Consider the following 16,196-nt stretch of genomic DNA (forward strand, 5'->3'; position numbering starts at 1 on the left):
AGTCGGGGATGCGAAAGAAGGGCCATCTCTCGCTTTTGTAATTTATTTTTTTTTAGTTGCGTGTGTGTGTGTGCGTGTGTGCCTTTGTCAACTTGTTGAGTTAGAGCTGGAACTGAATCACCTCCTTGTTTTTGTTTTGAGACATCGGGGACATTTCTTTGACCCCAGAGTCGTACGCGCAGCTGATTCGACTGCTGAGCCGCCGGCTGTTACTGAAGCGAGATCTCGGCACTGAGGCGTTTTTCGTGAAGATGCCACGTCGTGGCTTATGCGAAGGTGTAGTGTCGACGTGAAGTCTTATCCTTAGACTAGCTCAGTTGTACATTGCATTGTTTTATTGGTCATAATGTCCCAAAAACTACACCTGTACAATGAGAGACGCCGCATACAGTCGAAGATTCCGAATCGATTTTGATCACGTAGTGTTTTGACGTAAGTTTGTATCGAAATACATGGCCACTTTTTCGTTCTCTCTCTCTTTTTTAATATCATCAGCAATGGAGAACAATGGATATGCGCACTGTTGGGGCACCACAAATTTGAACACGAGTTCCCATACTCTTGGCCAGGTGCCCGAGTCCACTGTACGTTCAAGTAGCCAAGCGCTCCATATGCTTTATTTTGGCAGTGCGGTCGTTATTGTTGTGCAGCCAAACTGCTTGCAGCTGCTCCGGAACCATTAAAAAAAAAGCTTGCATGCCATGACATCAAATGACTACGAAGTTTCAGACAGTAGGCACCTTTCAAAATAAATGTCTGGATTTTTTTTTTCTCTTCTTGAGGAAGAAGGGGGGGGGGAGGAATTGTGGCCACTGCGGTCGATTCTGCTGTGTAGTCGATTCTGCGAAAAGATCTCGTACACGTTAACTGATACTGTTAACTGATCGTTAACTGATACGTTAACTGATCATGTGCCGAAAGCGGTCGCGTGATTTCAAAGAAGCGGTGTAACGAGACGCGGTCTTGTGGGCTGCACCGGTCAAGCATATAAACCGTAGCTGACGGCAATGTCAATACGCAGAGCCTTGATGTCCTCGTCCCACGAAGTGAACTCCGACGCGCCTTTGAAGCACCGGCGTGCATTCGGCAGCCGCGAGTGAAACGCAGGAATTCGAACGCGTGCCTTTGGACACGGACTGCGTCAAGACAAGGCATGCACGATTCGGGAAGCATCAAAATATACACGTACTATTTCGCACCTTAGATTTTTTTGGCACGGTCACTGAAGTTGCCAAAGACCAGCTCATCGAACCACTGCGTTTCATCCTTTGCCAATAAACGGGCGTGTGACGCGGAGAGGAACCACCAATTAAATGGTCGATGTTACAACACTGATTGCACTTCATATTAAATGAGCATGTGCGCAGACCAGCGATATTTCGATAATGTACACATGGCGCGTCAACGTCGGTCACTGTTCTCCATGAAAATGGCTGGAACGTGAAAGCTATTCTCAGCGGACAAAAAAAAATATGAGCGGTTTCTTCTAGGTGTGACACGCGATGTGCGCAAACATGCGCTGCGAATTTTAGTCATTGTCGTACGTTGTTACGTGACGACGCATTCACTTGTGCGGATGAGTGTGTTATTCACTATGTCGTTGCCCTGCTCTCCCACCTTCCTGACTCTCCGCCCTTCTCTGTACAATGTGTTCAGCGAGGACCGGGCCTCTGCACATCAAAGAGCCGTGTCTTCTCCGGGTTTACCCAACTGTCCACTGTCTCAGCCTGAGGAATAAATCTATCTTATCTCGTTCCTCTTTCTGGCAAAACCACTGAAACCCTTTCACGTCGAAGTTTGATTCGCTGCATATGGGCTTCAAGAACGTGAGCTCTTTTGCCCATGGTAAGTTTCACCCGCCACCTTTATTTTGTGCCCACTTCAGCACAAACGCCTTTACCAGTAATCTCCAGATTTACCTTTGTCCTGCGTTAGCTTACCCTATCATATAGGCCTGCGGATTTCTTAATTTCATCAGAACACTTCTACACACTAGACATTTCAACACCCTTAAGGTGTATAAATGGTGCTTGGTTTTACCCATGACTACCATGCACCTTCACCCTTAAGAGTAATATCGAACCTTTTCTTTAGTGGCTTTTTTGTGACGAGTAAAGGTGATGCTAGTTGCGACAGCTGACACGAAAGCCACATGGAACAAACTATAATTGCTGTCGCTGCTAAACTCCCGGGTCAGATATTTCAGTGCGTATCAGATGGTCAGAATAAATACACAGTTTTCAACTACGGCTTCTGTCATCACAGGTGCAGTGGTCGGGTTTTAACCGTCGAACAAACCCTTAAGGGTGTAAAAAGCTTTAGAGGGCAGTACTCTTTTGTCCTCTACTGCGTTTCCCTTTCCTTGGCGCCCATTCTGTAGCTCTGATAAGCCAGCGGTTGTCTGTTCCACGCGTTACATTGCCGGTCTAAATCAATGTTCTTTCTCTTAATCTCAACTATAGAATATCGACTACGCCCTTTTGCTTTAGTTTTGTTCTGGTGAACTCCGAGCGCGCACGGCTTTGGAAGGGCTCACCAGGACAGGCCCTTCGCCACACGCTTATTGGCGCTAAAGTGACGTCACAAAAAAAGGCCTGCCGCAGCCTATAGTGAGACGTGAATCGGGAGTTTTAGAAATAGCGGACATAGTAACTTTGGATGCGCGATGCCTAAAACTTCCTAATGTTAGCAATGAAGACACGCCACATTGCAAGCAGATGACGGTGAGAGAAAAATTGTTTTATTCCTTGTTACTGTGGCTTTCTTTGTTTCTTTTTTCTTGCGGACGAAGTTGTGAGCATGCGAAGCCGGACACTGAGTGGCACGTGTTGGTTTGGTGAAGCGCCCGGCAAAGAAGCCTGCGATATATGGAAGCACGTAGGTAGGTGGGGTGGCGATCGGAAAGACGTTAGTGATGTACCGACTAAGCATTGTTAGATGACACCTAAAGAAAAAAACAAGTCGAGTGTTTGTCGTTTTCAGGACGTTCGCCGCACCCACTGGCGAAATTGTCTCAGTGCAGTGCTTCAATGCGCATAGTTAATGGATGTGACGGGACCCACGGCTCCCACTTTTACACTGATCCTAAATTTCCTCTGTTTTATTGTAGAGTAGATAATTTGTTCTTTAGAGAACGAATGTGTTATATGCTTGACCGCAGCGAAAATGTGGATCGTGCGCGCACGCCATAATTATTTCACAGCGGAGCTGTTACACGCGAGGTCCTGGTGGTTTGTGTGCGTAGGCATAAAAGATGGCGGCCACCCCAGAGCTAAAAGAGCTAAAGCATAAAGCGTATCGCCAGGTATGCCCCAGTTACGTTTAATCGCGAGAATTAAGTGTCAAAACATATTGTGATAAAAAAAAATATCGTAATAAAAAAGTAAAACCGGAATAGACATTGTTTAGCATGGATTGTGGTTCGACGTCATGGGCTCTATATAGGCAAACCGCGTAACCCTATCTCAGTTCCACCCGAGCAATGGGAAGGCCGCTTGCGGTGAGGTCTGCGGAAGAACAGCGTGCTATGCGAACACTGTCGTGAAGAGAAGCGGGAATGTGCGCGGCGACGGCGATCGGCACATAATTGCGGTCGAAAATCGCGCCGCAATTGCCAAGTGTGTGCACTTTTGATTGGGTCACCCTATCGACTCTACTCCCGTCGTAATCGTGGGCGATTTCAACATACACGTGTCTCGGCCAGACGGAAAGTGGTTCGTGGCGTTTACTTGGAAAGGTTCGGCACTCTATACTACACAAACATCAGTGTGGCCAGGACGTGTCGTGGGTCGTGTATAGACCTCCCACCGGCCAAGAACCTTTCCAGTGTCGCCGCCGAGCCACTGGCCGTATATCATAGCGATCCTAAAGCGATGGTCACCTTGGTGACCAAATAATAAATCCAATAAAGCAAACACAAGAACGTTAAAAAAAGCCACAAAAAACAAAATTCATTGTGGTTTGTATCTTTCGTTTTGAATGTACACATTTATTATAAACATATTTGTCACCATATATATACAGCTCCACTGGCCATTCACCTTCGCAAAGTGGAATGGGCCTGATTACTTTTTCTTCTTTATTAAGAGAGTGTGGATGGGTACAAGGGATCGAGCGACGCCCATGTGTTTGTAAGCTGAGCATCACTGGCCGGCACGTAAATAGCTTCGTTGTTAAACCACGGCCACACGGTTATCCAGCGGCCGTGGTTAAACCATCCTACGAAGTCGTATTGCTTCTATTTATCATTCTTTCTGTGACCGAAGTTTAACGTAACGTCAGATAACTACCTTAAAAAATAAAGAAAATAAGCAAATATTAACAGGACTGAAGAAAGCAGCTGTTCCCTCAAGAATCGTGACTACACTGTTCCTAAACACGGCAAGAGACGAAGCTTAGGACAGCACAGAAGACTACGACGCTCGCTGATGTCGCGCAGACTGCCTTCCACCTTCCGAATCCCCCCCCCCCCCCCCCCCCGCATTTGGAGCATAAATTTCCTAATATCTACGGAATTAGCATTGAATAGCGTAGAATTACCTGTTAAAATAAAATCAGGAAGGTCATATGGAATGAGTAATAATAAATTTAAAAGTAAGAAAAATCACCCATTTCTTGGCCAATCCCCCATCGTGGGCAGGAGCCACACATGTGACAGGCTACAACAACAACAACAACAACTTTGTGTGCCAGTGAATGCGTTGTAAATGCCATGTAAATATATTTAAACCTCTCTTCTGCCCGTAACAATGCATTACTAGATTGGGTTCATGCTCACCGTAACGACGCGGTGAGCGCTTGAACTGAACAAGATAGAACGCAAATCAATGCTTCCCGCAAACGTCGTATAGCCAGGTAGCCTTCTTGCAGAATACGTCAGACATGGAGTGTGGAAAACCTTCATATGTTTTCTAGTCGTGATTGTTCCAAGCAGCCAAATTGCGAACAGAGGTACAAAGTAGAGAAACTATGATTGCAAGCAGAACCACGAACTGCTGCCAGACCACAGCAGCTGGTGCATGTACATATCTTGGACTCGAGACATAACCTGTGGTCCATAGCTCGCACATAAGAACACTAGGACAAACGGCGCGCTTATTAAATGGCCACAAAAGACAAAACATTGACTCAATCTAGAATGCTATTGTGGAGAGGACCCTAATAGGGGAGCTGAGATGGCCACGACTTTTTGTCACCGGCCAGCCAAACTGATGGTGATGGCCCCGGGAGAGGCAGGTCGACAAGGCCGCTCAGGTCGGGCGGGCTAGATGTTGACGTTGATTCCTATTCAACATGGCAGATACCCAAAGGGGTGAGGGGGTGGGGGGGTGGGGTGGGGGGGGATAGTCTACACAAACGAGAAATAAAATATCTATAACTAACATAATTTTGAAAAGAGGAAAAGAAACATACTTGATGAGGAAATATAGCAAAAAAATATATATATCCTGCTTAGAAGAACGTGTGACAAAGGTGTTCTATCGGGTGCCAGTATCCCGCGGCACTCGTCGTCTTCCTCAGCCATAGCTGCATGTGGCTGTCGCGTCGCTGCACTAGTAATGCTACTATAAGAACCCGCAGGCAACTTTTATCGGCAATGAAACGGCCCACGCCAGTGCTCGAGATTTCACGAACTGAGCTCAGGCTAGCCTATAGAGGACTGTTCAGACGCCTATAATTTCCCTCTCGCATTCATTTCCAAAGATAGACTATTTACATACCATGACATTAGCGGGCATGACCGCTTAGGTCGACGGACCCTCCCGCCTTTAATACGTCTGTTCTCACAGAGGCGCGAGCTGCGTAAACTACAAATTCGCACTTTTCTCTCCCCTGCCTTAACGTCACGTATTTCACCTGGAAATATACCATACATCAGCCTGCAAGTTCTTGTCCTGCTAGAAAAGCGGACATAAACCACATTATGTGTCAATGCAAGAACCACTCACCTCCTCCTAACCTTAGTGATGTTTTAAATAGTCAGGAGCTGTGGGAGCCTGATGAGCGCAGCTACAACCTCGAACTTCAGGAGGCAATCCTAAGGTGAGCTGAGGTCTTAGAGGAGGCCTACCGCGAGTAGGATAACCTCTCCCGTCTTTTTGTCGCAGCCACTTTCCCTTTAAGATGGGATAAATAAAGTTGTTTCGCTCTCTCTCGTCTGTAGCAATGAAGGGAAATCTACGGGGGCGAAGCTACTGCACATGTGTTACCGCTCCGAGCAGTCCGGTAGCGTTTGACAGAACTTTTGGCGAAGGAGGTAGAAAAAAAAAAAAGGATATTGCTGCAGTGGCAGCACCCGCAGTTTCTTACCGGCGCAGGTGAAGCCAGAGTTTGCGTACACTTTTACCCTGAAAGAGGGCCGCGACAGCTGAAATCCGCTCACAGCCAACTTTATTTTGCTCAGTTATTGTAAATGCTTGCCTAATCGGAAAATAAAAACTCATGGTTTCTGGCTAAAATGTTACCTTTAATTGGCTACATATCAATATCTTGATGCGCCATAAAATTTGACAAGAAGTTTAGGCTTTCTTCTCAAACCAGTGACAGAAAGAAAGACACCGAACAATATCTGTGCAGCAAAACCAACGATCCTAAATAGCACGGTGTAGGAGGAAAGTGCTTCCTATATTCCCCGTCATTTGCAGACGTTTCTTTCGTGCCTTTTGTAAGATCGTGGCGGCTCGGCTTCACTTCTGAGACCTCATATCCACTCCAGGAATCTTTTTTAAAACCTCCTTGGAACAGCCGCTGAACCTCGGAACAGACGCTGGGGGTATCGACGCAGCTTCCACGTGCGATGGTTTCGCTTTTACTCAAACGGGGGAGCGAAAAGCAGCAAAATAAGTGAACTTCCACACTCAGTGGTGTGTTTTGGCTTATTTAGGAAGGAAGAAGACGACGAAGCTGCTGCTGCCGGTCAAAGTAGATCTGCCTGCATTTATTGTTATTTTCTGGTCATCTTACTGGTCGGAACTGGTCAAGACGTCAGACGACTCGAAAGTATACCTTCCGTATTCCGGAGATCGATGGCTGCTGCGCCACACGTCACCTCAGAACGTGCTAGAAGGACCCAAGCTGACACTGACGAGCACTCCGCCATGGCCTCTCAAGGGGTGACACCGGGTCAGAAACGCCAGCTGGCTTGTACAAGCCTATCTGACTGCAAGCGACAAGACACTGGAGAATTTGAGGACTAGTCAACAATCATCGGGGACCACGACGAGGCGAACCTTTCAAACCTATATATGGACGAGGCTAGCTTCCGAATCATGCGCCATCGTAAAGACAGGATGGTGGGCATTCCTATGTTGAATAACTGCAGCATCAGAAAGAATTGATTTAAGCCAAGTGAACCCTATTGTCCCATATTCTGAAATTGAAATAATTATCAGCGGAGACCCAGTCAAGAGCCATTTCACAGGGCAGGGAGCATTGCTCTTGAATGTAGAGACAGAAGGATAAGCTAATGTCTTTCCAGAGACCAAGAATATCGTTGGCATAGCCATATCTTCCCGTGTCCCACACAATTATACGGAAAACACGTGCATTGTTAAAGGAGTCCCAAAATGGCACTCGGATGAAGAGTTGCTCACCTACCTGAGACCTCAGGGAGTATTCCATGCGAGAAGAACCATTCGTCGGGTCCAAACCTCGTCATCTGAGTGAGAGTCAAGCCGCACTGACTGTCGTTCTCACATTTGTTCCAAATTCTGAGCGCCCGGAAAAGGTTAACCTTGGTTTTACGAGATACGAGCTTGTCGACTACGTGAAAACGCCACCAAGCTTGTTTAAGTGCCAGCGCTTCGGACATGTAGCTAAGTACTGTCGTGGGGAGCGGAGATGTAAGCGCAGGGGGAGGGCGGGGGGGGGGGGGGGCTCATGACTTTAGGACGTGTGCAAGCAAAGACAATTTTATGTGCGCAAACTGCGGCGGCGACCACTCAGCTAGCTATGGCCGATGTCCTGCAAGGACAGCTGCTCAGCGAAGGTATAAGATGTTTGTCTTAGGCCCAAAGGGTGCAAGCGCACCATCGAACAAGAAGAAGACGTCCAGCGCGCCACAACTATGTGGCGTCTCACACTGTCAAAAGAAGTTATTGAGCCAGCGCAACTGGTAAACGCCGCTGGAGAACATGTTCCAAAAGAGAAAAAAAAAGCGCACCTATGCAGCCGCAGTGAACCGACCTCAAGTACCAGTTGGAAGCACTCAGCAGGAAAACTGCCAACATGTGATACGCGCTTTGTTCACGGCACTGCGCTCACACATCGCGAAGATGCCTGCGAGTACAGCGAAAGATATGCTGGAAGCAGTGATGACTCTTAGTAGCATACCCTTAGTAGCATAATGGCAATTTCTCGCCCACCTGGTACATTCCGCCGTTCAAAAGTGCCCTTAATAATGCAATGGAACTGCGCCGGTATTCTACAGCGTCGGTGTGAATTTAGTCTTTTTCTTCGAGACATGCCTATATCAATTCTAGCCTTTCCGGAGGCTGGTTTCCCACATAGAAGGACGATCCCAGGGCATACATCAGACACGGCAATCCGAGCATACCTTCATTTGCAAATGACAGTGTAATGATATACATCAGGAGCGAAACACCGCACCTCACCTATACCAGTGCAAGACCTTTGTTCTACCTCCTTGGAAGTCGTCGCTGTGCAAGTGTGCCTAGGAAACGGAAAACTCAGTGTGGTGTCAGTGTAGTCCATGAAGGAAGGTCTCCATGGAGGCCTTCCATGGAGGCCTAAAGGACCTTTACATTCGGTGCCCCTTGTCTAGAATAATCTGTGGGGACATTAACGCACATCATTCGCTGTGGGGAGATGAGATTGTAGATTTTAGCTGCAAGGAACTTGTCGCTACCACAGATACTGCTGACTTATGTGTGGCGAACGATGGCAAACCGACTTTCTCCATTCCACCAGATTCATGGGGTGTCATAAACCTCGTATTACACTCTACAGACCTTTTGGTATCATCGACAACGGCCCCAGACAGGATGGGCAGCCACCATTTCCCAATATTCATAAACATAATCAAATTTTACACTGCTGGTCGGCAATTCTGTACTGTGACACGCTGGAACACATACACAGAAGCATTGGATGAATGCCCTGGTGAGCTGTTCGCAGATACGCCACGGAGCAAGAGAGTGGCTACTTCAGTGTTGAAACTGCCAGGTCATTTCCCTACTCCTGACTAAAGAAACTAAAGAATCTCTGCGCAGCGCGTAGGGGAGCGGAGCGGAAACTGATGAGAAAGAAGGGAAATCCATCTGCAAGAACTGAATATAACAGGATAAACGCTGTCATCCGTTGTCACACAAAAAAGGTTAAGACGAGTTCAATGGACTGCTTTCTGCAAAATGTTGTCGGCATTTACTCCCATATCAAGAATATGGGGAGTAATCAATAGCCTATCCTCAAAGATTCGACCACACAAGCCATTCGAAGCACTTGCTTGAAAGCAAGGAAAATATTTCCCAATCATTGCAGAAGATTTTGCAGATGTATACACATCTGGCAGATCAGGAGGAATGGCGAGCCCTCTGTCATCTCAATCATTCCATGCGATGGATGCGCCATTCACCTTTCGTGAGTTGGATTTGGCGCTTAGCAAGAACATGTTTAAAATGCTCCACTGTTAGTCATGAGGTACACAATCTCTACAGCGAAGTTGCCTGTATAACGAAGGGTTGCGAAACCCCAAGAACTTCATTATAAATGCGTTCGACTGTATCATGCATTGCCTTCGCCTTTATCACATTGTTGTGTTGACGTCTCACTATGCACCCGCCTGATTTGGTATTTATATTTGAGCGCAGCTTGTGAACGGTGTAGTCCATTGACAGATGAGCATTGCATGAAATTAAAGTTGTGCGCTGTGCCGTGCGGATAGCCGTAAACATTGCATGATATTACGCGTTGGATAGGACGAAAATAAACCTTCGCATCGCATGTAGTTGTATAATAGCGTTTAATTAACCGCTTCACTAAAGCGTCGCTTCACATAAATTCCAACATCGTGTGTGGGATCTGCATAATTATTTTTAAAAGATATCGTCTATCTTTTGCTTGCAATTATCACCACGCACAAACGTATATTTCTCGCACTGCTTTCATCAATGCCGTAGTTCTTACATTCGTTTCGCCAATGGCCTTCTAACTGGAACGCGCTCGCGCGATATAGAGTTCGAACGGAAAGTATGAGCGTTCAAGAGGGTATAACATCATCAGTGACCATCCAATGTGGTCTTCCCTGTCAGTTTCGACATTTTGTTAACTTCACCAGTCGTCGATCACTATGTATTTTCTTCGCCAAATGCGCAACCCGTATCTCTACCGAGTTAGATCATTTCAGTTTACATTTTCGTTTGTAAACTGCCAAACCGCGACAATAGCGCCCGGGAGTCCCGCTTGGTTACTACGCGAGCAACCTTCAAAGTCAAGTCAGCGCGAAGCTACGAATCGCCGAGAGGCTCCCAAATCGATTCCGGATTCCGGGCACATGGACTGACGTCATTGCACGCGCGCCCTTGCCTGCTGTTTCGTTGTTCCACCCACTGCCCCTTCGTGTTGATAACGGAACACTTTTTCCACCCGACCCCGATGGGTCGCGAGCGGCGGCGAACGGGGGAACCCGATCCGAGAAATACGTTATGTGAGTGGCGGCCGGAGAGGCCGACTATATCGGACTAGGCTGAGCAGCCACTGATTACCTCTGTCGTCTCGATTGGAAACGGGCTCCAAGAAATCCATTTCAGGGGGCAACTTCCGCGGCTCTTGAGTAGAAATCCCCCATAGCAGTTCGCATTTTCCCTCCTTTCCAGCTCCCTTTCTCTCTCTCTCTCTCTCTCTCTCTCTCTCTCTCTCTCTCTCTCTCTCTCTCTCTTTTTTTTTTTTTTTACTCGTGGCAACGTTTGGAAATTGGCATATTGTGCAGGGCAAGCACTCCGCGCCCTTCTGAGCCCCTCTCAGCCCTTTCTACTCTTTTCCCCACTATTTCCAATTGCTGTTCTTCAACTATCTTTGTGTATCACTTTATAATGCGATTTTGAATATGGGAATGAAAGCGGATGTTCTTAACTTTTTACTGTTGTCCCAAGAAACAAGCGGCCGCTGCGACTTTCCCTGGTTGCTCGGAAATCGAGTTAGAAGCGCCAGTGCACGTAATTGCATTGGGAGCACTGACGTTAATGGGTTTTAGAGCGATTTCATGCTGTTGCAAATTAACTTATGATTCACGCGTGTTTGTGTCACATGATCTGTCAGCGCCAGTCGTCGTCTACGTCACGGTACTTGGGTCGGCTTGAGCGCAAGTTCGGGCAAGAGGAAATTGGTGAACTCATGTAAAAACGGTTTATTAAACGGTGCGTTGCACACGATATCGTTCGTTTTCTGCTTTTTTTTTCAGAGAACAGTTTTAACGGTTAACCAAATGCCGCATTGGGCACCAGGTAAAACCAGGCTGGCATCAAGTAATGCTTTCTTCAGTTGCGCGCACAGCACTTTGTAATTTATTCGTCAGCTGTATTTCTTAAGAGAATCCACAACCAGCTCATGCATTTCGGAGGTAAACATGACTTGAATGGCAAACACAAGACTGAGAAACCAGAACCTTATTTTGCGAATGAGCTAACCCTTCCACAACGTTTCGACATGGAAGGTAGAGATGCGTGTCCGTTTGGAGATATACAACGGCGCAGAAAAGTTTCCCATGAAGCCAGTTTATTTCATACACACGCACGCACAAAAAAAAAGAAGTCTTATGCGAAGCTGCATCATCAAATTTTATTTTTTGTTTCTATATGTGCGGGATACTCGGATGGGCTCTCTCGTGCCCAGTAGGGCTAGAGCGAGTCGAGGCACCCTTGTCCCTATAGAAACGTCGGAATAAATTGCTTTGTCCGACATGTTTAGCAGCCTGTTGGGAGGCCAAGATTAACGTCTACGTATACAGCGCCTGAGATGGTGTGCCTCGCAGTTCCACCAGGCGGAGCTGTTGCATTTCGCAATACGCGTACGCGCGTTTGAGAGAGAGAGAGAGAGAGAGAGAGAGAGAGAGAGAGAGAGAGAGAGAGAGAGAGAGAGCGCTGCTCAGCACCACAGTCTGCATACATACACGTACAAGCACCACAATCTACAGTCCTCGATGTAGTCTTCCCGTACACTCTATACTCTTTCCGGTGTTCCCGATGTCTTCAGTAGCTATCGCACGCTTTATCACGCTCCTGTGCCACCCTTCCTTCCGGGCAATCTGGATGGCTGATACGAAACGACGCGAGACATTCACACCCCGCCTTCGCTCACACTACTCCCGTTCTCTCTCCCCCCCCCCCCCCCCCCCCATCTCTGTCCCTTCTTCCCGTCGAGCGGCCGCTATCAGCAGCCGCGTCGTCAGCCAAAACCATCAAGGGAAACACACACACAAGCGCGCGCGTGTGCACAGAGAGAGAGAGAGAGAGACAGAAATAAATGACCTTCTAATATACGGCCTGCTGCGCCCCTCCGTTAGCTGCCAGATCCCTGTTTTGCATTTACGTTCTTTCTTTCTCTTGTTTACTGAGAACAGCTGTTATGATCCACGGAATGGGGGCTAATCGTGTACGTTCGATCACGAAGCTTCCTTTTATGTACGGCAGGATGTGACGTTGAAAAGACGGTATCCCACCTGAAAGCGAACCAGCGGCCTGCGAATTTTCAAGCACACAATTGCAACCGCTATACGGCTGGGTCACTTTGCTCAGGCGACCAGATAATATCAGAATAGGACCCTGGCAAACCGACAGTTCTTCGACCCTCATGCGCCTTACCATAGCGCCACGCGTAATCCTTAAAAACCGAACTTCACGCGAACCGCAATATTGCCGAAAAAGTAAACCGAGACATCCCACACAAACCTCGAACGTGACTTGCTCAGAGCATGCAACATCAATTCATCGAAAAAGAAAATTGATTAAGCTGGCTTTTTACCACAACTGCTCTGCGTTTGGCGGCAGTATTTCCTTGGGAAAAGTAAAGGCAAGAAGAGCGCGCATAATTTAGAGCGTTATACGCGCGCATATGCGAGCAGGTGAATGCTCTGAACCCGCGCCTTCGGGTGTCGAACGACGCGTGCACATGACTGCCGCATCAACATTGTGATGAGCCCAAGCATTTGGAGGGAACGCTATGTGGTAGAGGTTCCTTCCAGTCGTTGAAGAGACACCAAGCATCTCGGCAATGTGCCCACGGTAATGCGTACACGGCATCCGGCCTGCGCGGTTTCTTTAGAAAAAAAGTCTTCGCTGTAGCCTTCCCTTCTCAGTGGCAAGTATGAACATTTTCGGGTGCTCGAGGTGCTAGCAAGAGAGAGAGAGAGAGAGAGCACGCGTAGTTGGAACTGCGAATAGAGCGACGAGCGCATTAAAGGTTAATCACTTATTCAGAGCCGGACACCCGAAGTATTCCTTGGGGGGGATCTGCTTAGAGCGGCGCCGACACCATTCCTCCTATGGGCCAGCAAAAAAACGCGAGCAAAGAACGCGCACCAAGTGCTGAACTCCTCTGGCAACGGCATTTGCTCGATAACTGCTTCAGCTGTGCCCTGGAGCGCGGGAAACCTGTCTGAATGTGCTAAAAAAAGGTTGAATTGAAGCCGGATGTGCCACACAACTATATAAAACAGTTGGATGATGGACAACGAGTTCTGCGAGACATTGCTGCAGTTCTTGCCAGATATAGAGCCGCACTCTTTCCTTCGATATTATTTTATCGTTAAGCCTTGAGGAAAATGTTACCAATTATAAGGTTTAATTGACTCAGTTGCAAGTTCTTCCTTCTGCGAAACGAGAAAATGTTTTTTTTTTTTTTTTTTTTTTACGAGAGAAGGCGCAGAAAATAGTTTAAATAATTTTGGAATTAAGCGTGCCGAAACTGCAGAATAGATTACGAGGGACGTGCAGTGGAGCATTCAGGATTATTTTTTACCACCATAGGTTCTTTAACCACGGTACGCGAGCGTGCTCTTCTTTTTTTTTTTTCTTTTTTAATACCGCTCCCATCAGAATGCAGCCTGCGCTGCCGGGAGTCGAACCCGAGCCCTTGTGCTTAGCAGCAGGTGGTCATAGTCACTCAGCCACCATACCGGATAAGGTGAAGCAGGATGACAAATAAATAGAATAATAATAAAGATGAGACATGATATAGAGTCCCCCCCCCCCTTTCTAACAGATGGCGAGGTCATCGCCCTCCAGAGTTCGTTGTCGACGCCAAATGCGCTCTCTGCAAAAGTGGCGCGCGGCACTGGTGATCTTGTGATCGATTGATTAACCGAGTGAGTGAGTGAGTGAGTGAGTGAGTGAGTGAGTGAGTGAGTGAGTGAGTGAGTGAGTGAGTGAGTGAGTGAGTGAGTGAGTGAGTGAGTGAGTGAGCGAGCGAGTGAGTGAGTGAGTGAGTGAGTGAGTGAGTGAGTGAGTGAGTGAGTGAGTGAGTGAGTGAGTGAGCGAGCGAGCGAGTGAGTGAGTGGGAAACAAAAGTGTTGGCGTTATCATTTGCAACCCTTGTGGGCGCACGGTGCCTTATAATGGTGATGACAAGTGGTCGGCACAGACTGGAGAAATATATATCGCGTCTCTCCCAGCGCGGTGTCGCAGAGACGTAGACACCCGTAGGGAAGTGTGAGACAGACTTTACTCGCAGCATGACGTGCTGTTGCAAAGCGAAAGCATTCTCAACCTCCTTCCCTTTGTCTTTAGCGCTCCACGTTCGACATTTCTCCTGCCCAGCTTGCATTAGTACACCGAAACGCTTTTTTTTCGTATCCTTTTACAAGCAAAATGGAGCACCATGTCGCAGATTCTTTCCCACCTCTCCATCTAATCTAGTTGACCCCTTCTCGCTCCCATATACCGTCATCTCCTGGTCTCTCTATTTCTCTTTTCAGTTGTTTTCCTTTTATTAGTTGTTTTGCTTTTTCGGTTACGAGCGGATGCAGCGGAAACAACGGGAATGTGTGTTATGCGCAGCAAGAGCGCGCTAGCACCGTGAGCCCTGAAGATCAGGCACTGAGCGCCACGAAGAGCGAAGGGAGAGGACGCCGGGAGAGCCGCATCCTGGCGCTGATGGACGGCTTCCTGCTTGGCGATAGCGCTGTAGCGGCGACATTACGACGCGCGTTGTGGCCGCGCCGTGCGACGTCGCTTGCCGCTGCCACCTCGAGCGATCGCCGCTCGTGCGGTGCTGTGGTCGCCTTATTGTAGAGCATGTCGCTTAGCTCTTGTCGACGTTTATAGCTTCATTGTGTGAACGCGCTACTTCGAGCTCTCTGTCTCCCTCTTTTTCAGGCTTGTAACACATTTCAAAACTCAAGAGCACCGGCCGCGTGGAGTGCATTTCAGGCGCGTTCCTTTAATTCGACTAGCATTCTTTGGGAACCTCACGCACTTTCTGAGGGGGACTAACTTTCCATCTAACCGCTTTCCTGCCAACTTGGGTCACGGGTCGCTTGGGTACATGGTCTAACGGGTGCAACATCTGGCTGCCGTGATGTGGGAGCATAGTTCGAAACCAGCCGTAGGACCAACTTGCGCAACAGGGTGCATGTCACTGGGTGGATGCCGCCCTAGCCGGCGCAGCGTGCTCACTGGGAAGGGTAATCCGGCGGCATACACTTCTCATATATAATAGGTCTCTACTGTGGCAGTGTAGGGTGTGTCCCTACATTGATTCAATTATAATCGCCTTAACGTCGACATTCATCGTAAGACAGGGTACTGCCATAATTTTTTTCTCTATCTCTCTCTGCTTCTCTCTTCTTTTTCTTCGCCATGCGTCGGCGCGTCCATTCGGCACTGCTCGGCGAGTGACAACGCCGTTACCGCGGTCTGGTTCAGTAGAACGGGGTGTTCGCTTCTGCAACTTATCACGCGGAGCGAACTTCCGCCGTGATTACATGCGAACAGGAAAATATGTGCACGGAAGCCGGCAGACGACGAGCCGAGATGCGCCCATGAATTCGAGGAGGTTGACGGTAAATACTCTCGACACCATGTGACACTGAACGTTAGCATCCCTGGCGCGTACACACTGCTCGTTTTCAGTTTTGATACTTCCAATGTTGGAAAATGTTCGCGCTTTCGATCGTCTCATTTGCTTACGAGAAATTCAGGACCTAAATAACGAAAGAATCAGCAGACATGAGCAATTTCTCTGAC

This window comes from Dermacentor variabilis, chromosome 4 (assembly GCF_050947875.1).
Source record: "Dermacentor variabilis isolate Ectoservices chromosome 4, ASM5094787v1, whole genome shotgun sequence".
NCBI lineage: Eukaryota > Metazoa > Arthropoda > Arachnida > Ixodida > Ixodidae > Dermacentor > Dermacentor variabilis.